Raw genomic sequence first — 26,055 nt, 5'->3', positions numbered from 1 at the left:
TTACAATAACAAAGTTAATGAAATCAAATTTTAGTTCTCAAAATTTAATGGTTTATTTTTAGATTGTCAATATGCTTGTTATTTATAGTATCAAAGCTTCAATTGTGTATTATCATTCTCCAGCAGGTAAATATTTCTATTTATTGGTATAGTGGTTGTCCCATAGTCTGTTTGTAGTTTTTGGATCATTGTCATATATACATACATATGTCTGTTCAACTTCTTTGATTGTGGGTCACTGTTATATATTGTTCTAACATTTTACATTTTTTAATCTATAGTTTACCTGTAGTTTGTTTATGGTTTTTGTAGCTTGGAGTTAAGACATTTGTGTATATGCATACATACATGTATATATGGGAATGTTCATGGTTTGTGGATCACTGTCATATATACATGTTTGTATCTGTTCATGGATTGTGGGTCACTGTCATAGAATGTTTGCTTTAACATTTTTTTGTAAGTTGTTCATGAATTTTTTTGTGTCTTTGAGTTAAGACATCTGTGTATATGCATTCATATATATGGAAATGTTCATGGTTTGTGAATCACTGTCATGTATACTTTTATGTGTCTGTTCATGGATTGTGGTTCACTGTCAAAGAACATTTGTGCTTACATTTTTTCCTGTAGTTTGTTCATGATTTTTTGTGTCTTTGAGATAATTAAGACATTGTGTATGTGCATACATATATATGGGAATGTTCATGGTTTGCGGATCACTGTCATATATACATGTTTGTATCTGTTCATGGATTGTGGGTCATTGTCAAAGAACATTTGTTCTAACATTTTTTCCTGTAGTTTGTTCATGATTTTTTGTGTCTTAAAGATATTTAAGACATTTGTGTATATGCATATATATATATGGGAATGTTCATGGTTTGTGGATCACGGTCATATATACATGTTTGTGTCTGTTCATGGATTGTGGGTCACTGTCAAAGAACATTTGTTCTAACATTTTTTCCTGTAGTTTGTTCATGATTTTTTGTGTCTTTGAGTTAAGACATCTGTGTATATGCATACATATATATATGGGAATGTTCATGGTTTGCGGATCACTGTCATATATACATGTTTGTGTCTGTTCATGGATTGTGGGTCATTGTCAAAGAACATTTGTTCTAACATTTTTTCCTGTAGTTTGTTCATGATTTTTTGTGTCTTTGAGTTAAGACATCTGTGTATATGCATACATATATATATGGTAATGTTCATGGTTTGCGGATCACTGTCATATATACGTTTGTATCTGTTCATGGATTGTGGGTCATTGTCAAAGAACATTTGTTCTAACATTTTTTCCTGTAGTTTGTTCATGATTTTTTGTGTCTTTTAGATAATTAAGACATTTGTGTATATGCATATATATATATATGGGAATGTTCATGGTTTGTGGATCACGGTCATATATACATGTTTGTATCTGTTCATGGATTGTGGGTCACTGTCAAAGAACATTTGTTCTAACATTTTTTCCTGTAGTTTGTTCATGATTTTTTGTGTCTTTTAGATAATTAAGACATTTGTGTATATGCATACATATATATATGGGAATGTTCATGGTTTGTGGATCACGGTCATATATACATGTTTGTGTCTGTTCATGGATTGTGGGTCATTGTCAAAGAACATTTTTCTAACATTTTTTACTGTAGTTTGTTCATGATTTTTTGTGTCTTTGAGTTAAAACATCTGTGTATATGCATACATATATATATGGGAATGTTCATGGTTTGTGGATCACGGTCATATATACATGTTTGTGTCTGTTCATGGATTGTGGGTCACTGTCAAAGAACATTTGTTCTAACATTTTTTCCTGTAGTTTGTTCATGATTTTTTGTGTCTTTTAGATAATTAAGACATCTGTGTATATGCATACATATATATATGGGAATGTTCATGATTTGTGGATCACTGTCATATATACATGTTTGTATCTGTTCATGGATTGTGGGTCATTGTCAAAGAACATTTGTTCTAACATTTCTCCTGTAGTTTGTTCCCTTATTTTGTCTTTGAGATAATTAAGACATTTGTGTATATGCATACATATATATGGGAATGTTCATGGTTTGTGGATCACTGTCATATATACATGTTTGTATCTGTTCATGGATTGTGGGTCACTGTCATAGAATGTTTGCTTTAACATTTTTTTGTAGATGGTTCATGACTTATTTTGTCTTTGAGATAATTAAGACATTTGTGTATATGCATACATATTTGTGGGAATGTTTATGGTTTGCGGATCACTGTCAAATGTACATGTTTGTATCTGTTCATGGATTGTGGATCACTGTAATGGAGTGTTTGTTCTAACATTATCGAAGTTCTGTTATGGCAGATCAGTTATACATATGTTTATGGTTTGTTGTTCACTAAGTAATTATCACATTAATAGAATGTGGGTCACTGTCTTAAGGTTTTTTGTATTCAGATGTGTCTGATTATGGTTTTTGGATCAGTATAAATATATGATATAGGTATGTCATAGAATGTTAGTTCGTGTTTTTACACAAGTAGATTATATCAAAATCTTTAATTCTCTATATCTGTTTTTGATTTTGTTAAATGGTGTTGCCATGGTTACTAGAAGTAGAATAATTTGTAAAATTCTTGTGAAAAATGCTACTACTTTTACAGGTTGACCTGATTTCAATTGAATATTACAAGTTCAGTCCAGTAGAGCTACAGTCTTATCAGAGACTTGGTTATTTATATACCATAAATCCTTGGTTATTTATATACCATAAATCAAATGAAATTTTATGATTAAATGAGGATAAAAGAATGCTATTCTTATACCTAAGATTCTTTTTTTTAATTCAGTGACATTTATTTTCAGCAAACCTATTCTTTCGTGTTATTTTATTATTTAAAAAAATAATACCCAAGGTAGTGTTTTTATCAATATCAAGAATGTTCACATCTGTTTATCTTGTATATGAAATAGAATGTCACATCTATTTATCTTGTATATGAAATAATGTATAAAGCATTTTTCTAACTTTGAGAAATAAAATATAATCTTTTACTAATAAAAGTGTTACCTTTTTAGTTTTATCTTACCCCTGCAAATAAAGTTAGCCTGGGCTTAAAATAAGAATTTGATGGGGGTTTTTTTCAGTTTCCTAGTGACCCACTGAAAATGCACCCGACCCAAACTTTTTTCCAGCTATTTTGTATTATTATTATTTTTTAAGTTTTAAGCTTTCTGGATATTGAAACTGTTTCATTTACCATTTTAGATTTTTGGTATTATCAATCAGTGACTTTTAACATGTGGAGCTTGTGTTAAGTAAGCCTATTTTTGTTATGTAACAAAAATTTGAAAACTATAATCTTTTTTTTCCAAAATAAAAATAACTACCTACCTGCCCATTCTAAAAATTATAGGTCGGTAACTGCAAACAAATATTTTTTTAAGCTTGGCCCTGGTATTTAGGAATTGCCTTGTCTGTCTGTTTAACTTCCTGTCTAGATGACCAGTGTTGAGAAGGGATGGCAATGTCATGGCCATAACTTTGGAGGAAAAAAATTCATTTGACTGCTGCTTATATCTTTTTACACAGAGATGGATATGACCATGGGTTTGTCATGACCTTGACCTGGCATTACTTGAACACAGTCACCAGAAGAAAATATTTTGTGTTATGACCTTTATTAGGTATTATTTAGACAAGGTTGCAAAGAGAAAAATGTATGAAATTTTGGTGTGGGCCATAGCTGTAACAGAGGAAATAATTTAACCAAACACAGAGGCTACTTAAAACCTAATGCTGTTTCAATGAGATCATTTTCATTTGATAAAGGTTGGAGATGGGATGCGATAAACTGACTTGTTGTGGTTTGTGGGTTCCTACCCACTCTGCAATTGCTGTTTATTTTATACATGTATGTTACATATTGTTGTTTCTATCCCCCCCCCCCCCCCAAGTATACTGGAACTAACGTCTGATTAACGACAGTGTTTAAGTCTGATCCCAGCTTTCAAAAGCAGTACCCAAATCAAACTTGCATAAATCATAGTTCATTAATAAATGCCTTCACCAATGTAAAGTTATAACGCACTTTGAAAAATAACGCACTATGAAAAAAAAAATTTGAATTGCGTTAAAGAACAAGGTATGGTGTTGGCTAAAAAATGCCGCGTTTCAAATCTGCGCCGTTCAAAATATTTTCAAAAGCCTAGAATTTTTTAGAGTTAAATGGTATATAATTTATGTATATGACTCCAACGTTTATATCGCAAAAATATCACTAAATACTGTACTTCTTATAGCAGAGCGTCGAGATTTTACGAAACATTCAGACGCGACGTCACACATTTTACGTTCTGTAGACGTCTATCTAAAAATCCAAACTTACTCGCCAGGACTATAATCTTTGTTTAAGAAAACTAGTTGTTGATGTTGTTAATTTTTTTTTAACAATCGTAATAACCAAAGGGTGTCTCGACATTTAGTTATACATGTAGCATAAAAACGAAAATCAAACAGAAATACGGAGGAAAAAAGGAAATGCTAGAACTATGTACTTCTTTTCCCTTGCAGTTAGGTTTACATTTTATTGCAGTGATTACGGCTGCAATCCATAAAAATTATAAAAAATTTAAAATTTTTCCAAAAACTGTTTAAGCAATATAAGGTATGTCTGGCTTCTATATTAAATGAAAAAAATCTCTATTTTATCTTATGAGATCTAAAAGACCGAAAAAAATATTTTCAGTGATAAAGAATTTAACCTGTTCAGCCAAGTCCCGAACCGAATTATTGCTCCTGGTTAAAAAAGCACCAATGAGTCTAATCATCGATTCAAATTCAATGTACTTTGAATGAAAATGTTAAACTTAAATAGCATCTTAGGAATGTTAACCGTTTTAAGTACATATATATCATGTTTTATGAGGAAGATTTGGAGCATGTATACATGTATATACATGCAAATCATTTTGAAATTATAAAAATCTTTCGCATATTAAAAAAATAAACGATTGTAATATGCGACATCCTGTAAGGTGTATTCTTTCTTTGTATACAAAAACTATAAATGCACTTCCGATATCTCAGATAAAATGTAACGATGGGGTACCAAGTGTGTTTTCCTTTTTGGGGGATGGGGAGGGGCTCAATTCTGAAGAAAGTATGTAAGATGCACGAAATGTTACAGAGATCCGAATGTCATTATACATATGATATTATAATCTATATCATTATTAAAACTATAAACTTTAGAGTTTAGATTTATGTTTTAATGCACGGGTTTAAACTTACAAATAATCTTAAATAGTCCTAAAGTTTATTATAAACTTTAAAAATTAAGTTTATTCGGTAAGTATACTGAAACTAAAGAAAGTAGATGATTATGTTGCCAGTGTTAAGCAGGAAATTGTTCGGTTTCAGGACAATACAAAGCGCACATGCATATATAATTCAATTCAATTTGTTTATTTACCAATTAAGGGCCCTCATGGGGCAAAAAGAAGGTGCATTGTAAATTAACATATTTATATATAGTCGTATACATGTAATACAATATACATACACACAAGAGAGAAAGAGTTGCATGATTGATATGAGAAAGACATAAAAAAGAAGGAATAAACCAGATAGTTTTTATACATATTTACATGTATGCGCACAGTTACCTGGACTACATGTGAAATGTTTGCGTACATCAATTTATTGAAAAGATGCATCGTTTACGGATAAGACTAATTTCACAGATTAACAGAAAAGTCTCGAAATTTATTTTTTGACAAGTGAAAATACGAAAAGTGTCCAAACATATTTTATTCTATAGCAGGCTGCATGCTTCCCTTCGTAACAACGGATCAGGAGGGATCTGTGCATGTTTCCTCGGGGCTAATTATTTTTTTTTAGTTACTTTACTGTATAACTTACAAATCCGAAAAAAAAATGTAGAGGAGGGGGGCCCCTGGCTTGATCCGCCTTTGATATTTGTAGAATGACATACAAAAACCTGTTTGTAAAACATATATATGTAGTTTTAAATAGTTTTAGCAAAAAAGAGACACTTAAGAATTTTAAAGGTGAATCAGAAATATGTTTCTTTCTGGTTTAAATTTTTGTTTTCACCTACCCATGGTGGACAAGTTAAAAATATTTTTATAGATATGAAAACACTATATGACTAACTACATGTACCTGTAGTAAACGGGAAAGGTTCAAGATAACATACATGTATCAGGCACGGATTCCCCCATTTTTATAGACAAACAATCCCCCCCCCCCAATCTGTCACTGACTTAATTTTGTAAATAAACATGGGTGCAAATGAAACAAATACATGTATGTGGTGATTTTTTACGCAATATTCGCAAAAAGATATTTTTCGAGATGTTCGCAAACGTTGCACTTTTTAGACAGTCGGGAAACAAACTGCCTAGTAGTCGAAAATGTTTTCTTACAAACAGAAATGTTTTTGTCATATGATTTTGTTCAACTGCTTATCAACTAAAGCAGAATTACATATTAAAAGGCCATATCAAAAGTTTATCGTAAAAAGTATTGTTATTGTATATTTTATTCACAATCACATTGGTTGTCGTAAGTAGCAGTCCAAAGCTAAAGGAATAAAAAAAATAGACACATAAAGTCCAATATTCAACATGACCGCAGGAAACGGGAAGAGGGCAATAATTTTGCCGATACATGTATATATATACATGTAGAAACATATCTACATTATGCTTTTGCCCTCTCAATAACAACGCCTGATTTGTGTGTGTGTGTGTGGGGGGGGGGGGGGGGCTTGTTAGGGAACTTTTGCTTCGTAATACCCCTCTCTCCAACTGAAATTGTTTGGCTGTGCCCCCGAAACTGAAATTGCTTGTACGAGACTGTTCAAAGCCACAGAACTTTGTATAAAGGCAGGTATACACACAATTTGTATACTGAGTATGATACTTGTAAGTATTATTTTTAAAAGATTCTAGATAGACGTTGATAAATTCACGTATAGTTTTCCCGCAATATTTCTCTCAAAACAATTTCAGTATTTGAACCACTTCTTTTCTTTGGCGATTCCTTTAGTTTGTATTTCATTTTTCTACCATAATAGAACAAACGTTCTGTATTTTTGCATTGATCTGATCATGGTAATGAGTAGCTTATAGTTAATGACAAAATATTATAATATATTTTGTAATTATGGAAATATGTATATAATTATGTAAACATACATTTTTCGAATCAAAGCAACTGGTAATATAAACAAAAATAGGATGCTTAATACATGACCAACCATCTGGTTGGGACGAAAGGCAAGCTAAGATTTGTATTTAGAAATAGAACATATTGCACTTTTTTAATACAGTTTTATAAGATTAAAAAAAATATTTTGTTACACTGTATTAAGAGTGTACACACAATAAGATTTTGAATTACAATAGAAATATTATTATATAAATCTTACCGTGTGTACCGACCTTATAATTACATATATATAACGATCGAGGAACGTAAATTTCTAGACTTGTAGAATAAACTTTTATAAATAAATATACAGGCCTTAATAAAATATTCTTTATTATCTCAGTAATTTATTCTTTGTTTTCACATTATATAAAATATATATCTTGTTCTTTGAGATAAATTATTAATTATCATAGCTAAAATTTGCAAGAATATTGACCAAACCGTGCACATTTTCGTTAATTAAATATGGACAATCTTAACCAAAGATTTTTCTTTTCAAAGTGCGTAACTTGGTCCCAAAGAACAAGATACGGTATTAGCAGTAATTGGCCGTAAAAATTGAGATATTTTAATCTCTTTTCTTTCGTTTATGATGTTGAACATTGAAGTAAGTAAGATGCGAACTAAATTCCACAGGCACAAAAGTGACACTTCGGGTAATTTTCGGTGACGACGTCACTACAGGATCTGAGATATAGACGTTTTAACGATTTTTAGGGATTGTCTTGATTCTCGTAAATGTTATAAAAGGGAAATGAATGGATGGATACTTGTTTAATAGCACAATTTCGTCTCTTTCTTATTTTATCCAGTCTGTAATAAGTTCGGTAGATGTATGGGTCGATAAGTGACTTAAAGTATCGCATTTTTCTTACGGAAAAGGTAGCAATTATATTTTTCCATATCATGAAAATTCTCTCTCTCTCTCTCATATTCATCTGTCTAACTATTGTGAGCATGTATGAAAAAATGGTTGACTCGTTCATTTGATAGTAAGAAAAATAAACCTTAATCCTCAGGGCTCTAATTGGCTACTAATTTAGTTGCCATGGCGCCTAAAATTTTTGATTGGCGTCTAAAATTTTCTATAAGTCGCCAAATTGGCGACCATTTAAATTGACTTGGCGATTCTCAAATTCGGAACTATCAACATTTTCATTTTTTCTTCTAAAGAGGAGGAAAGATGATTAAAATTTAGCAAGGGACATATGTTGTGTTTTCTTTGTCAACTTGGTTATTTTTTTTTTTTAGACATGCACTTGTGAATGAAATTTCGCATCGCATCAGTGCACACAGAACTCATTATATAAAAAACCCCTAAGATTCGTCTTAAGACGTGTCTAAGGATATTTCTTAGGACATACATGTATCTTAGGAATATCTAAGATATATCTTAGGGTGTAAACCGAAAACGTCTTAGAATATCTTAAATAGTAAAGATGTCGGTAGTTCCATTCTAAGTATTTATCTTTTTTCCATTTTTTTTTTTTTAAAACAAGTATTAATTACATAAAATTCCTATTTCCAGATTCCATTATTTACATGTGCGGATGAAGGGGGGGGGGGGTCATTGAGTCAACCCGAGTTCCGAGTCGGATTTTTTTTTAAATGAGCGTGTCCCCTCCCCCATTGGAAAAAAAATGCTTGGCTTCACAATTAATATGTATTATTTTTTTTTTTTTTCAAATTTAATCTTTAGAAGAACTTTTTTTATCGATGTCCATTCCATATATTTAGCAGTTTACTCCATTCTCTTCTCAGTTTTTGTGTATTGAGCTGTAATTATATACATGTAACAGAGATACTTATTACAGTCTAGTTAGCGAAATATAAACAAATAAAAAATTCTATTCAGTGCATAGATATTTGTTTTACTGGATCAGTAATTCAGAAAAGAAATAAGTACTATCACTATTGTTACATGTAGGTACATATACATGTATTCCTCTTTGAAGAAACGATAAAATTAAACCCTGAAAGATTTTATAAGATTAATCATCCAAGTATCGAGACCAAGTAGTAAATAGATATAATTTTCAAAATACTAATATCATTTCTTGTCGTTTGATCCCAGTTGATCACCCCCTCTCTCTCTCTCTCTCTTAACTTAATTTAAATATTTTCAATGATGTTTCTTCTTTATCATTAACACCGGCTACTACCAATACATACAGCAGTAAATGCTATTGTAGTATAAAAACTATTAAAAGGAAGTCCGAAATTCTTAAAGGTCAGCAAAGTCCGGGGGGATATTAAAAGTAGTATACGTGACTGCATTCTCCCTCCTCCGCCCGCGTCCGAATAAAAAAAAGAAAGAACAATTAATTCAAAAGGGTTTAATTGAACATACTTCAGAAAGTTTTAACCTTTAAATGCATAATTTTTTTAATACATCAATCAATGAAAATTTAACAATGTTAATTTCACAATTGTTAGTTGTTTTCCTGGCAACTTCGCCTCTCAAAATTACCCTAGATATATCTAATATGATAATCTCGTGCTCTTCAATTCTAAGATACATGTAGCTTTATAAGCATGCCTGCAAAGGTAAAACATACAGGTAGCAGTACCGGGTAATCGTTGGCTTTAGAAAATAGACAGTTGTTTAAAAGCAGTAAATTTGACGGGTGATTGGTCAATTAAATTCTCACTCATTAGAGCCATCTTCTAGACATAATGGTACAAACGAGACGTGGAGACCGGTTCTTCAGATGAAACTGTATAAATCGAGGTCCCGTGTGGCAGTAGATGCTGGCACGAAAAAAAACCCTCACTGCTCGATGATCTTGAGTGACGAGATCAAAATTTGCAACTCTCCATCGGCAAGTGGTGGCGTCTCCATATGAGTGAAAAATTCTAGAGAGGGGCGTGTAACAACAAAGAAACAAAAGAAAAAAAACGAACTAGCATGAAATATAAATCGCGTAATTATTAATCCTTCATGTTATTATATTAAACTCTATTTCATGAAAACCAAGTTTCTTAAAGAGAAATTATCGATTAAGACTTTGTTTTACTTCCGTCGTTAACCAGACCAAAATGTTCGAGTCCATTCTGGCCGGTAAGAGAGAGTCATATGCGGACTCCAGACAGTGGTTTGACACGATGGAGTTTTTCATTCACCGTAAACATGGTAAAACCCTTTGGCATTTAGCTGGCTTTTATTTCTTGTTAATTTTTTCTTTACGCTTGTAATTCGCAATACTGTAGGTAGAAAAGGTTTTGGTCAGATAAATTGTGTCCAGGATTAGTGTTCATCACTTTGATAAGTCTCGTTACCGTAATTTTGAGATATCTGATAAATCAGCCTATTCTTTTTTCTCGTTATATGTACTTGTCCAGTTGTAAAAATTATCTGGTGCCAATGTAATTGGTGTGGAGGTTGACATATTTAGCTCACCTGTGCTATGTACGGTAGTGTAGATTCAAGTATCTTCAAATCATGACCCCCGAGGCTAGGTTGGGGCCACTTTGAGCAGTCAAAGTTTCACATAGGAATATATAGGAAAATTCATTAAAAATCTTCTCAAAAACAGCAAAGCGATGATTAGTCATATCTATATGGAAGCATTGTCATGCGATCTGTACTGATAGACGGCAATATGCGCAGTGAAGGTACATGTAGGTACACACTGTACACATTGTAATGAAAAAGTGACTCACGTACAATATTTGGGGGGGGGGGGGATTTTCTACGTAGAAATATGACCCCTGGTCAATATTCTATGTAGAAAAATGACCCACTTTTTTGTAGAAACTATGGCCATGAGGTCATTTTTCTCCTTGTGGATTGTAAAAAAAAAAATGGGCCGTAGAATAATGACCCTGTGTAATTTTTGATACAAAAAACTGGTTTTGGTGTGAATATTCTTGTTGGGCAATAAATATACATAGGGGCAAAATCACAAAGCCTTTTGATATGAAGTGTTCATTCTAAAAGGTTTAAAGTTTAAATAACAAAAATTAAAAGGCTATACTATACTTTTCATCAATAATACAAGATGTTTTATCCCCATTACAGGACAACATGATGTTCTGTGACTATTAGAGCAAAATTCGCGCATTCTTTAGGTTTGTTTTATCAAATTTTATAAAATAAGTTTCCATAGTTGTCATTATTTAAAAAATCAAGATAATTTTCTTAGCTGTTGTCAAAAAGAGAAACTTATTTAAATAAAGAATGTATAGTTTCCATAAATGTAATCCTCTTTGATTTTACTCTGGGTAAATAATGTGCAAAAATTCAAAATAAAGTCTGAAGCGTTTTTTCTTCGGAAGTTATAAGAAAGGTTAACGTTTTTGAACCCTTCCCAAATAAAATTGCATGAAACAAATGGGCGATTAATGGCTAAAAAAATTAGATATCATAAATATCTTCTCAGATTTCTTTATTGTTCTTCTCATAAAAATGTAGGAAAGATTAAATTTATGAAAATAACAGACATGACTAAATCAGTATGCCTCTGACATTCGAACTCAGGGACCAGGCAATATTTATCACCAGGGTCAATCTAATTAAAATTAGATGTTAGATCCGCTCGTATACTCGCTACACTAACGTTAGTGTGTGAGCGGATCTAACATCCAATTTTAATTAGATTGCACCAGGGTGGGATCGGTGAAAAAACCCAATAATAATACTAATTGATTTTAAAAAAAGTCTTGCTCCCACACCTTAAAGAATGAAAAAAAGTATAAGTCCCGTCCTTGTTTAGAAAAGTCAAATTAATATTCCTACATATATAAAATGATCTGAATTATCAGCACCTACATGTATCTAAAGGGGTGGGTATAGATGACTATCACTTGTAGTTACAGACTCCATTCAGTTGAAGTAAAATTGGCATTTTCCTTTTCAGAACCAAAATATTTTGGAAATTTAAATATGATTTTGGGATAACATGCAACTTGGAAATGTATAAAAGACGGGTTAAATCACGTAAATAAAAAATATTTGAGCCATATTGCATTTGAACAATAAAGGAAGATGAGGGATATCTCTGATAGCTTTGGTACACGCCTTGAAAATCTAATTATCCCCTCGCAACGGATTTGGAGGGTATATAGTAACGCAATCCATCATGTGTATGTGTTTGTTTGTGGGTTATGTCCTGTGCGAAACGGAAGTGACGTAATTTGCATCGGGATCGATGTCGAATGCTCCCTTGATATATAGACAAGCTTTTTGCGAGGAGATGCTCCTCTTTGCGATGCCCTTTTTAAATTTATTTTTAATATGTATTTACAGGTGTGAAAAATCAGTCTTAGAATTCTTAATGCTACTGATTTATAAAATTAGAGCTTCTGATATTTAATGAAAACTTGAATTTTCATACAAAGCATGGATCCATCAATCATCATGTTAGGATCTGTCAATCCATATGGGTGTGTTCTCTTAAATGACCATAACTTTTTTTAAATTTTTCATTGAAACATGGTAAATATGGTGTTGCTTTACTAGTTATAGCATGTACTCTCTTAAACTAAAAATAATGTATTGTAAAAAAAAAAACCCCTAAATTTCCTTTGAGAGCATCTATCATCGCGTAAAGGTCAGTCAATTGCTTTTCGTGTGTTCTCTTATCTAACCATAACTTTTTTTTTATTTTTCAATAAAATAAGGTATATTTGGTATTATTTTTCTTATAATAGCCTATACTTTGTACATCTAAAATGATATCTTAATTTCCAGACAATTTAGAAATGTTAAAGGATACAGATGACAGATTATCACTCAATGTCAGGTCTAAATTATTGAAAATGGAAGGAACCTGTGATTCTATAGGGCCTCTTTTAGGCCTGTAAATTACTATACATATATCACTATGAAATGTTCTCTGAATTTTTATGCTGCGTTTGACCAGCACTTAAGGCGTCAATGATTTCAGTTAAGGAAAGTGGTCTGTTACCAGCTTATCTTTGGGGATTTACAAACCAAACTTATATATACGATGCATCTTTTTTAAAAGTCATTTTTCAGATCTTTGAGACCGGTTAAGGAAATCTTTTTGGTCTGTTTTCAGCTTATAAAAAGGGGTACACAAATTAGACTTCCTCCTGAGGTGCATCTACATATCGATGATCACTTCAATGGGTGCTTTGCATGCTGTATCTGGCCTACACTGCATACTTCTGTGATTCATTAAGAACAGTATTTAATTTTCACTTATTACAAGGAGTTTACAAAGCAAACTTCCTTAGCGAATCTCTGGACGTTCTGTTTAATGCATTTGTACAAATCTTTCTTCTTTTTGAGCATGTCCCACAGGGTGCTCTATTTCTCTTAGGACACAGCTCTAGTTCTTACAGGTGCTTTGATGAAAATTTACCTCGAAGAAAAAAACCTATGTAATAGTCTGATAAAATGATATGTGGTTTATTTAGCTCTGTAAAATCATATTCAATTATTTGCTATATATATATTTTTTGCATCCACACATGGTTTGTGGGATATCTCCCACAAAGAATATATATATATATATATATATATATTGCTATGGTATGGTTTGTGGGTTCCTACCCACAAGTATGTTATATATAATTATCTACTATATATCGCATCTGCCTTCTTTTTGAGTATGCCCCATAGGGTGCACTTACCTCTTAGGAGACAACTTTGATGAAAATTTACCTCAAAGAAAAAAACTATATACTAGTCTGATAAAATGATATGTGGTTATTTTAGCTCTATAAAATCATATTCAATTGTATGCTATATATAATTGTTTTTAAATCAAAACATGGTTTGTGGGATATCTCCCACAAAGAATATATATATATATATATATTGCTATGATATGGTTTGTGGGTTCCTACCCACAAGTATGTTATATATATTATCTACTATATATATCGCTGTGGGACATATACCCACAATGTAATGACCCACAACGTTATCTATAGCTTTGAAACCAAATATGAGAAAACTTTATAATTTTTCTATATTTGGGATCTACATCAAAAACTATTCTTAAAAATATGTTTCCTTTTGTAATAAGCCTATTACAAATGCAGGGTCCCATAAACCATGTTTATGTGTCATGACCCGCAAACCACGTCAAGTACGTATATATATATATATATATATATATATATATATATATATATATATATATATATATATATATATATATATATATATATTAGGGATGTCGATTTTGTGAATAATTCATATTCGAATATTCAATGAAAGTATTCGAATATATTCGAATATTCGATAAAATAAGTAAGTCTGGTGTATTTTGACTAGCATCATCCTACTTTCATGAAAGGTTTAGCGTAGATATTCTTATATTGGAAGTAAAATTGTGTGTAGGTGTACAATAAGGAATTCCATTTGATATTTGTTAATGTTTGAAATAAATAATTGATTTAAATGTAGAAAAATATTATTTTAACAAATCTAATAACTTAATAAATTTATAGTAGCTCCAACTGAGGAACTAGTCTTCTTACCTAAGGCAGGATAGTCGTATACTGTTTCGATTTCAATACGTCTAATAAATTACAATTATCAGCCTAATAAGACATATGATTATAATCTTTGAAAGAATATTTTTAAAATATAAACAGAAATATTTCCATGGAAAATTTTCCTAGGCAATTAATTAATTTACCGATAATGAATATAAAATTCAGAATTACGTACAATCCGAGATAATCAAGTAATTTACACAATTATTCTGAAATTAAGCCCTTTACAATATTACATGTAATTACTGACGAATTCTATCAGACACTCATTCAATGATTAATTGAATGTATTTTTATAAATATACTCTTAACGTCTTTAAGACATTCCAAGAAATTTTTCATTTCATCAAAATTTATTAATCACAGTACTTCTTTTTATGAAATCTGTAAAACACCGAATATTCGAATCTTAAATTTACATTCGAATATCAATTCATCGAATGAATATTCGAATGTTGGAATATTCGTTGACATCCCTAATAAATATTATATATATATATATATATATATATATATATATATATATATATATATATATATATATATATATATATATATATATATATATATATATATATATATATATATATATATATATATATATATATGTGTGTGTGTGTGTGTGTGTGTGTGAGGGTGTGTGAGGGTGTGTTTGAGTGTGTGTGTGTGTGTGTGTGTGTGAGGGTGTGTGAGGGTGTGTATGTGTGTGTGAGGGTGTGTGTGTGTGTGTGTGTGTGTTCAGTGATGTGTAACACTGATACCCAAATAACATGCAATGACTTTCTGCTAATCGTGCCCAAAAGGCGATTGAAACCTCAGGTGTTGAAACTATTTAAGCAATTGTATTGCTTTTTATTAATTGGCCAGGTAAACACAAACAAAACAAATAAAAAATAACCCACAAATCCAGCTACAGTTGCGTAAATCTACAGCCCCTGAAGACATCTCTACTAATTAAAATTTTGTGAGAAACCCTTTTTTTTATTTATAATACCTCTAGTCTGAAAGTAAACAAAACAGCAACAGGGATCCTGCAAATTCAGAATACACAAGGGGAGTAGCTATCATGTCATTCAACACCTTTTTCACGCATGAGTGAACAAAGCAGTCCCAGAAAGCAGTCCCAATGACTGCTGGGACTGTTGGAATTGCTTTCTAGAGCAGTCCCATAGCAGTCCCAGAGCGGTCCCAGAGCAGTCCCAGAGATGTCCCAAAGCAGTCCCGGGGACTGCTTTCTGGGACTGCTTGGGTGTCAGGTTGGGTCTGGTTGGTACTGTAGGTTTATTTTGTGAGATATTATTTGAAGATAAATGTGAGATATAGGGACATAGATGTGCAATGGCTTTATTTTTTATTTTAGCTTTCACAAAACAAAACAAAATTTAGAGTGAAGGGAAATACTATGAGTCCCTGTATTATGGTACCAAGCACACTGATATATGCACGTGTTCTGAATTCTGATCGGTTAATATTTCGATTAGTGAAACTCTCTTAGCTTTCAATAAAATTCATTGAAATTTTAAATGATGTACCCCTTTATCATAAGGTTCTTTGAAGTGGAATATATAATTAAGTGACAATTCTTGAAAACACGCATCCACGTACACAGAAACCTGATTGCCTTATACTCATTTACAGCTTAATGAAATATGGAGATAACGAACGGTATTCAAGCTCAAAGTGCATTTAAACAATACAAATCTGGAGCTGAGGAAACACGGACCTCCAAAAACATCAGAGGTGGGATCAGGTGCCATGGAGGAGTGAGCATCCCCTGCCGACCGGTCACACCCGCCGTGTGCTCCTTGTCATGATCGGGAAATATTTAAAGTTTATTTATATAATTATCGCTATCAAAAAAGTTTTGTAATCATTAGCAATGCGCTTTTCATGTGGAAGCTCTGTAATCAGACCAAAACAGTTTGCATTTGACCAATCAAAGTGGTTTCAATTCACTTCCTTTCTGGTCCCGGGCTTCGAAAAATAATATCATGAATATATTGAAAGTGTTTATTCCTTTAATGGCCATAAAATGTTTCGTGAAAACGGTTACTTTTAAGTATTAAAAACTTGGTTCGAAGTTAACCTTTCATATTCTATATACACATGCATGTTAAAAATTTTATGTTTGTGAAGCACAAATACTTTGAATTGTGTTCACCTGTAACAAGGACTCTTAAAATGCATTACAACAGCTGAATTTCTAATCAGAAGAATTGACCTTATTGGAATAATCGTGTTTTAAGTAACTTTTACAAATTGACAAATTTTTTAATGAAACCTAACAATATGCCTGTTTTCCATTAGAAAGATATGGACATGGAGCAAACATACCTTAGCCATTCACTTCTTTTATACCAAAAATCGAAGTGTCCATGTCGTATATAATTTGAGAGAAATGAGAGCAGGATTAAAAATGTAGTCAGATTGAGCAAAAGTGTAATTTGATTTAAACTAGAATTAAAATTAAGTCCCATGGATACTTCTAGACCTTAGATCAAACATGCTTAATATCATTTTCAATGAAACAAATGCTGTATAAACATTTAAATTTTAATTTGAAATTGTAAAATTATGACCTTGGTATTTATTTCCCGATTTCTCTCTCTGTTCCTGAATATAACCGGAAATGCCCACAAATATATCAACTTAACAGATGTTTTCGTAATACAGTGTAGACAATATGAGTTGGTTAACTTTAATATGTAATTTAGTACAGATTTAAGCAAGCATGTCTTCTGGAAGAGAATGCTACGGGTAAGTAGTAAAATTTAGATTGCTTAGTAGATTTTTGTGTTCAAATTTTATTTATTTTTTTTTAATGGCAGCAAAGAAAGAATACGAAATAATGATTTAGGATAACAAATCGTCTCCGATGCTTATGTTTCTGAATCTTTCTATTTTTAACATCATCTACATCGAGTAATATTTTTACAGCTTAGTTGCTACGTGGTAATGATTTAAAAAGAAGTTTTAATATTGATTGTGGTTTTAGAGGACTTTTTGCACGTTAATAATGCTATTCTTGCAAGAATTCTGTTCAGGAAAAAATCTTATCTAAGGCAAAATACTTAAACAAACAAAATTGAACATCTAGGGAAAAAGGAGAGGTTTGAATTTTATTCGTTTCTTTTTTTCAAAATAAACAACATAGCTTTATACTTCCTCCTTCGCCTGTAAATTGCTTTGAGTTTTCTATGAGGAAATTCCATTGCGTTATCTCTTATATAGTTTAATAATTTAGAAGTATATTTCCTATGAAAATGGTATGCACCTTAATTTGTTTGCAGGTATATATATATCAATTTATATACATGAAAACATACCTTGTTTGCAAATACAACTATTGTTAAGTTGAATGTTGACTGACGTCTTTCCTACGAATAGTTAAGCCATTATTTTCACACTTATTTATCAGGTTTGGACGATTTCCAAATATGGAAGTTAAGAACAATAACAGAAAATTGCTATAAATATATTAATATGTATTTTTTTACTTTGGAAATAGTTAATGAATTTAATTACTTCGCTCTGCTGTTTATTCTTAATGATACTTTTTAATACACAACATTTAGCATCGCAGAAAAAAAAATTATGTATAGTATTTTCAATGAAATGAAAGATTTGATATATAACGTGAAACAAAATTAGATATGTTTGAGACCTGGGCTATTAAGCGGAAACACTGGGTAAGCACAAAGCTAGGGATGTAGAACAAAATATATCTTTCGAAAGAGTACTTAAGGTTAGAGAGGAATTACTTATAATAATATGAAATTTCGTGAACTGGGAAAATTTCCCCTAAAATTTGTTATATAAAAAAAAAACTTAGGTAAAAGTAAGAAATCGTGATTTTTGCATTTTTAAGTAATATCTCCAAAAAAGGATAAAATAAATAATGAAGAATGATATGTAAATATCAAAGATGAATTTCATAGGCTAGGTTCAGCAGTGCTCTATGAAAATAATTGTACATACAAGTAGTAAAACAATTGTTTTAAAAAATTGAATCACAATTCCTCAATAATGACAAGCAAGCATCCTACTTAAGAGTGGACTCAAGTTATTCATTCAACCCTTGGGTTTTTGATGGGGCCTCCTAAGGAGAGACAGGACACATGTCATATGATGCAAATTACTACGTCATATAGTCTCTGTTAAACAGCAACAGTACATTTTGCTAAGCTTCAACATTTAATATAAAAATGTTTTAGTTTTTAAAGATATGTCAAACTGTGAAATTGACCCATTCCTATGTTTCTTTACGCTGCTTGTATAACAAGTCAATGACGTCATATATGATCTGTTAGTGGAGGGAAATTAAGTTCACGTTGATTGCAAGATCAGTATTATAACATAAACACAAGGCACAGTCAATGCATTCTGGGGGTTATTTTTTTTTAAAGCAAGAAACACAATAATTTTTTTTCTTGTTTTGTAGCAGAGATTCTTAAAATTTATTGTTAAATTTTCATGTGGTGATACAGGTGTTTTTCCCGTAATCGGAAAATGTAAACATACAACGTTTTTTCACGCTGATGTTTTATTCAACGATTTCCTTCGTGATATTGATTAAATCATGACCTTTCCATATTGCCACTGTTAATTATTAAACTGAAAGACCAGTTCAATCGTAAATTTTAAACTATTTAATTATTGGTTATTAAGATTTTTTTCCCAAATGATTTTTGGACGTTCAATCTATCTTAAAAATGGCGTATTTTTGTCATCCAGATGCAGTCTGAAATTTCGAAAAAAAAAATGCTTTAAGAATTTAAAACTCATATTCTGAAATATTTGAAAAAAATATATGTCCCCACACATATGTTTTATCTGTGCTATAAATTTCACATCATGGACATGCATGTAATAGTTGAAACGAAAACAGGAAGAATCGAAACTTCATAAAGACACTGTGAGGAGCAATATTTGTGTGGCTATATCCCTTAAATAAGCCAAAATATCATATGACAGAACTGTATTAAGATATGCAGGACATACTAAATTAGTAATACTTGCGTACAACATATAAAAAAAAGATTGATGGTGTTTTTTTTTTTCAGCTCAAAGTCATGTTTCTCCTTAATAGGGAACCATTTTACAAAAATGTAAATATTTTGGGAAATTCCTTTAAAATCATCTTTTTCTGAAACCACACGCTCAACATTACATGTGGCCAAAATTTTTTTTAAATATACCGTACCTTTAAACTGTAAAATTTTTATATTTCTACACTTGAGTCTTAGTTCGGTTACAGTCAGGATAAAAATATATAACGAACAATTCAGAATATGGATATACGTGTCCCCGTATGACAAATACTCAATTACCTTAATGGATTGAAAAAAATACTCCTTAAATGGATACTGAGACGAATGAAGATAAAGAACAGTAATTAAGCCCAAGGGTTTACTGAAAATACAAATATTTGGAGCAAGCACGGACCTCTAAAAGCATCAGAGGTGGGATCAGGTGCCATGGAGGAGTAAGCATCCCCAGTCGACCTGTCACACCTGCCGTGTGCTTCCTGTCATGATTGGGCAGACGGAAAAATCGGTAGACAATAGACAATTAAGTGTGAAAATGACCTTACTATTTGTATGAAAAATTCGACTTAATGATAGATTTTATTTGCTGACAAGGTCATTGTATCGACTAAAGAATTTGCGAAACGTGTACTTTAAACGAGACTGTTGATATCCTTGTTTTATCAACTTGTTTGTCAATAACTTGCCTCGTTTTAGAAATTGTTTCTTCCTAGAACAGCTCTTGCGTTTTGAATCAAATGGGAGACATTATCTCCATATGCAGGTGATCACGGTATACTGCCAGATAAATAAGTGAAGTTGGCGATAGAATCGTTGAAGTCATTACGTTTATCATAAAAACCTGTGGTTGGGTTACTATTATCGTCTTCCTTCTAGTAAAATATCTAAATATGAAACAGATTTGTCAGACTCTGCTGGAGCTTTTATTTCATGTTCAGAGGGATGTATCGAATCAACGAAGGAATGAAGATGAATTTTATTAATTGATAAAGCTTCGGCGATATATATCTAAATGTTGAATTGAAGGCCACATCAAGAGATTTCTTCTTTTCATGTAGTAGTTTTTGAATAAATTTTGTGATTCCATTTTTCTGAAAGTTCCTTTGAGTTTTTAAGTATCCTCACCTGGTTTACAACAATAAGAGGAGACATAACTGGAGCAAAATTGCTATTCAAAGAGCGGATAATGAGACACCAACTACGCTGTAATTGAGAAGAAAAACTTCTTACTTACAAGCTTGATTTTTTTCCCCATTGTCTGCCTTTATTTTTTCAGCAAGCATGGATTTGAATGCTGTAATGGCTTCAAATGGAATTCTCAAATTGGGAAATGTGAGGGTATGTTTTCATTCATTCCTTCTGTTTTAATTTTTTTTATATAAAGCATATTCCTTGATATATAGTGAACATTTTTATCTTATCGAGTTTACATTTTAGAATGCCCTAAAGGATATACTGGGACGGGGTGTATGTTTCAATGTATATATCCGAGCTTTGGAGATAAATGCCAGTATGAGTGTAGATGTGAACCTGCATTATGTGATCCAGCAAACGGATGTCTCGTTTTAGAAACAACAAGTAGTAATTTTAATTCATTAATATTTTTTTAAATAAAATTGTCTTATCCTCAAGGTAATTTGATATCTCTTTGACTTGCTGACTGATTAATTAATACAATATTTTTCAGAACAAAACTTAATTTTTGTGAACAAGAAAACAACTCAAAATGTTGAACAGCGCATTACAAATGATAATGTAAATGAATTCCAATTAGTCACAAGTTTTAAAATGAACACTAGCATTCATTCTCCATTCGTCAGTGGATCATATCAAGCTGTCTTAATTGCTAGTATATCATCAGTCTTGTTGCTTGCCATCGTATTAAGTGTCGTCATATACCTTCGGAATCTTAAACTACCAAGCCATGTGATCATTAATGTTAATATAAATACATCAGTCACCTCGCCAGAACCAAGTAATTCAGGAGACATCGAAGAAAGTGTACATTTAAGTTTATATGAATCTCAAGATTTTCATCCTGCTAACGAACAAGATTCTTCTTTGTATGAAGAATTAAAGGACCATCCGTATGAAGTTGAAAGTGAAATAAAGCATACCTACTTACTTGTTCTCGACAATAATGAGCTGAACAATGCTGCCTTTGATGATAACGATCTAGAAGGGGATGTTTATGTATCACCTGTGAATGCAGAAGATAGACAGCAAGTTATTGATTCAAAATTATGAGGGTGGATATTTCACACCTATACGAGAGTGCTCAAACTTTTCTTTGATTCAAATAGATCATAACACTACACAAAACTTTGCTTTTGGAAATCATTATAGGTACACAAACTCACAGATGTGTTAAGTTTACATCATCAGTGATTTTAGACTGCTCCTTTTAGGTCCAGACTAGTTCTTTTGTTCTCTGTGACGTGAAGCCCCTGTTTAGTTTTTGAAGTGTAGGGTTATTTCGACCTGTTTAATTTAGATTCTGGTATAAGGTTCCACAACAAAAAAAAAAATGATATTTTGACTAGACGATACAACATTTTTAAGTGTTATAATGGAGACCATCAAAATATTAAGTGGAATTACAATGCTCTAATAATTCAAGAGAGTCACATCTTCCAAAGAAGTCAAAACGAATGAATTGGATATACTTTTTAGTTAAGGATAACTCATTCTAGTAATAAGAAAAAATGCTGTATAGATAGAAACTGATTTCTACAAATTAAGAAATGTTATATGAATCAAGGCAGCCAACTTGTCTGATTGTAGTGACCCACTGCTTCTATCTTCAAACCTCAGTAATAATAATAATAACTGCTTTGAAGGAAAAACTTCAGAACCCCTGTGCTGCAATATATTTAAGAAGTGGTGTTAATCAAATGTGGATTCTAAAAAACTCCGAAGAAATTTTAGAAAATTAATTTTAAAAGCGCAAAACTTGTGAAAAGTTCTTTTGACTAGTATTTACATTTCACAGCCACTTATGTGATAAAACAAAGTCTAGGCATTTTGATATCATCGACAACTGTTCCTCATTAAAACTGGAACTCGGAAAATTTCATTTCTTATGATTGGTTATCTACAAAATTACTTTGTTTAAAACAACTCAGATTCTACACAAAAGTACATTGAGGTTGATATTAAAAAGATTCTTGCGTTCTTGTATGTAGTCTTTGGTGATGAGGTCTGCAAGCAATCTCTTGGAAACACGATTGGCACTTACTGTACTTCTAAATAATCCGACCTCTTTTCCCAGTCCTATGTAGCAGAATTCATCTAAAAAATACTCTCTCTGTGTCCTTCAGATCGATATTTATATATATCGACGAAGTTTTATCAAATTAAAAATAGTAACTTTCATTCATATGTCGAGCCTATATATCCCAGTGAACTCAATATAAGGCACCACAGAATCTGCTACATCTGTTTCAAGTTTGGATGTTTAACTGACTATATACGATAATGGTCATTAAACAACAAAACTGTATGACAAACGAAATGTCCAAAGTTTTTCTATTGACAACTTTCCTTATTCGGGAAGTAATATTTCATACTGCATATGGTGTTTATTTCTCCCAACTTTTTCGATAAGCAGAGCATGCTCTGAGTACGATAAATGTTTAGGTTGTCAGGCTGCTGACAAATAAGTTGGTGTTACATGGATCTTAAAAACCTCGATTCAAGAAAGCATTTCTAAATGACAACAAATATTTAGAATAACGATGTGTATGTAATACGTGGAAGAAAACAAAATTAACGTAAAATGATTTTAAGAAAATCACTTTTTCCCCAAAAATGTAAATAAGAAGCATTCATATTCCTACGCTAGCTGCCTCCTCAGTCTTTCCACGAAAACATATAGGTCATTCTTAGACTGACAATTTTTTACTCATTATATTACTTTCATGATTATTGTTCGTTAATTATCTTACAATTTCTTCTGAGAGAGAATGTAAATCATTGTGTGTGTATATGTGTGTGTGTGTGTGTGTGTGTGTGTGTGTGCGTGCGTGAAAGGTGTCAAACGGGGACAATCGTTTGTCTACACACCTTCCAACCGGGGACAACCTCCCAACCGGGGACGTCCCCGGTTGTCTTTGATTAAAAATAGCGCCAAATTCGAAGTCAGGGATGTCTAATTACCCCAAAAAGCCTAAAAGATCCGTTTTTCAACATGTTGAAAAAATGTCCCCGGTTAGATAGGATTAAAACATGTGTGTGAGTGTGAACTTTTCACAATTACCGAAGATTGTATTTGGGGGTTACACACGGGTCCCCGTTTGTATAGTGAAAAACAAGTCACGTGACTTTTCTGAAACAAACATTACATTGAGATATCATTCTTGCTTTATACCCGGTATTTTATTTTAAGAGAGAGAATTTAGATATATTATTTATCCTTACTCATGTATGAACAGCGGTCCGTCCGACAAACGTTCACGCGAATGGAACACCTGGGTTACAGATGTATGATCGGCTTAGCATTTATTTTATTACTTTTAGTACATCTTAGTACTTTTGTTACTGAATGTTTTCACATTATCATCGAAATATACTCATTTTGCGATTTACAATTTGTCAATTCTCTATTCGATTGTCTTCCCTTTTTTATCTGAATTTTTTTAAATTTTTTTTTTTCGGAGAAAAATTTAAAGATTTTGGTTGCAATTAACACACATAAGAGCGCAAATTTTGCTTTGAATTGATACATTATATAATTTTGTATTAAAATATATCAATAAGAGTAATCTTAATTTTTACGAATAAGTCAAACACATGAGCCTTTAATTTAAATACTTTAAACACTAAAGATGAATTAAAGGACATTGAAGGAAAAGGTTTTCTATATAAAGGAGATGGGCTAACAAGGCGTGCAGAATGCTATGGCATTAGATACTTAAAAATCATATCAAATTTGTGAATTAAATATTAAGAGTAAAGTTCTCATAATTGAAATTTATGAAATTATGACAAACAAAACAAAACGTTTTTGATTTTTTTAAAAAAAAAAAACCTATTCTATAACCAGCGTTAAAAAAGATAAAATTGTATCCCTGGGGTTCAAACCCTGGCAATAAAAATCCTGAGTATTAATATCTTTTTAGACTAACGTTAACACGCTTTACAACTCTGGATGAATAATGACATTTAAATCATGTTTGTGATATGAACATTGACTAAATGGACTTGAAGTATTTTTCGGAGAGATACCAACGTTTTTTTCATAAAAGTGTTTTTCAGGTTTATCGGATCCTTGCTCCATGTTTTCTTTAACCATAAAATGTATATATTTACGCAAGGCCATTGAGCAGTTAGGGATCTTTTCCGTCCCAGCACCTACTCCTACAAAGGACCTCGGTTAATACGGTCTCATCCAAAGGACCAGTCTCAACGTTCCTCTGCCGAATTCGAACCTTCGAGGTAAGGATCAGCTTCTTACCCCTCGACTCTAAAGCAAACACTCTAAAACTCTCTATCCACCACCGCGCAACGCCAGAAATCGGAGTAAATAAGTATTATGTGAGTCGGAACTTTGATGTGATTGCAGGCGCAGTAAATTAAATATACTAGGTAACCTATTCTAAAGTCACCCGCGTGGCCTTACGTCGCGGGTTCAAATCCAACTGCAGGACATGGAGACCGGTCTTTAGGATGAGACCGCATAAACCGAAGTCCAGTGTTGCAGTATATGCTGGCACCAAAAAGATCTCTCACTGCTCAATGGCCTTGACTGCTCAATGGCCTTGAGTGCTTCGAATAGGTCCAAATTTGCACCCCTGCTCCAGCAAATGGTGGCGTCTCAATATGAGTGATTTTTTTTTTCGAAAGGGACGCGTTATATAAACAAACAAACAGGCAAACGAAACTATCCTATAAAATTGATATCGATACCTTTTGGACCATTAATATATCCATTTTATCCTTGAGATGTCATTTAGGAAATTTTTTTTAATTCAATTGAGATCAAATTTGATGCCAGAAAAAGAATTAATTGATAGGTATTTCCAAATCATTCATTTCTGTAAGAATCTAGGCAATGTTTTAGTGCTTTTAAAGTGGAATATGCATAAAGCACTCTAGATACCGAGAATATTAAATTCACGGCAAAGACTGTTATACAGTGAAAATTTAATTAATCTCAGAAAATCTTCATCACTTCTTCTGCCCATCTTGAAGAAGCATGGCTAGGAAGCGCCGTTTAGTATACTTTGTAATCTGACACCTGTGCAATCTGTTTCACTGTGAATTCCGACCGTGAATTTCATTGCTAAGTTACTGTTTTACCTTGT

Source organism: Saccostrea echinata, unplaced genomic scaffold (assembly GCF_033153115.1).
Source record: "Saccostrea echinata isolate AGI-Se365-2 ecotype Australia unplaced genomic scaffold, CSIRO_AGI_Sech_v1 ptg000013l, whole genome shotgun sequence".
Lineage (NCBI taxonomy): Eukaryota > Metazoa > Mollusca > Bivalvia > Ostreida > Ostreidae > Saccostrea > Saccostrea echinata.
This window is presented reverse-complemented; position numbering follows the sequence as displayed.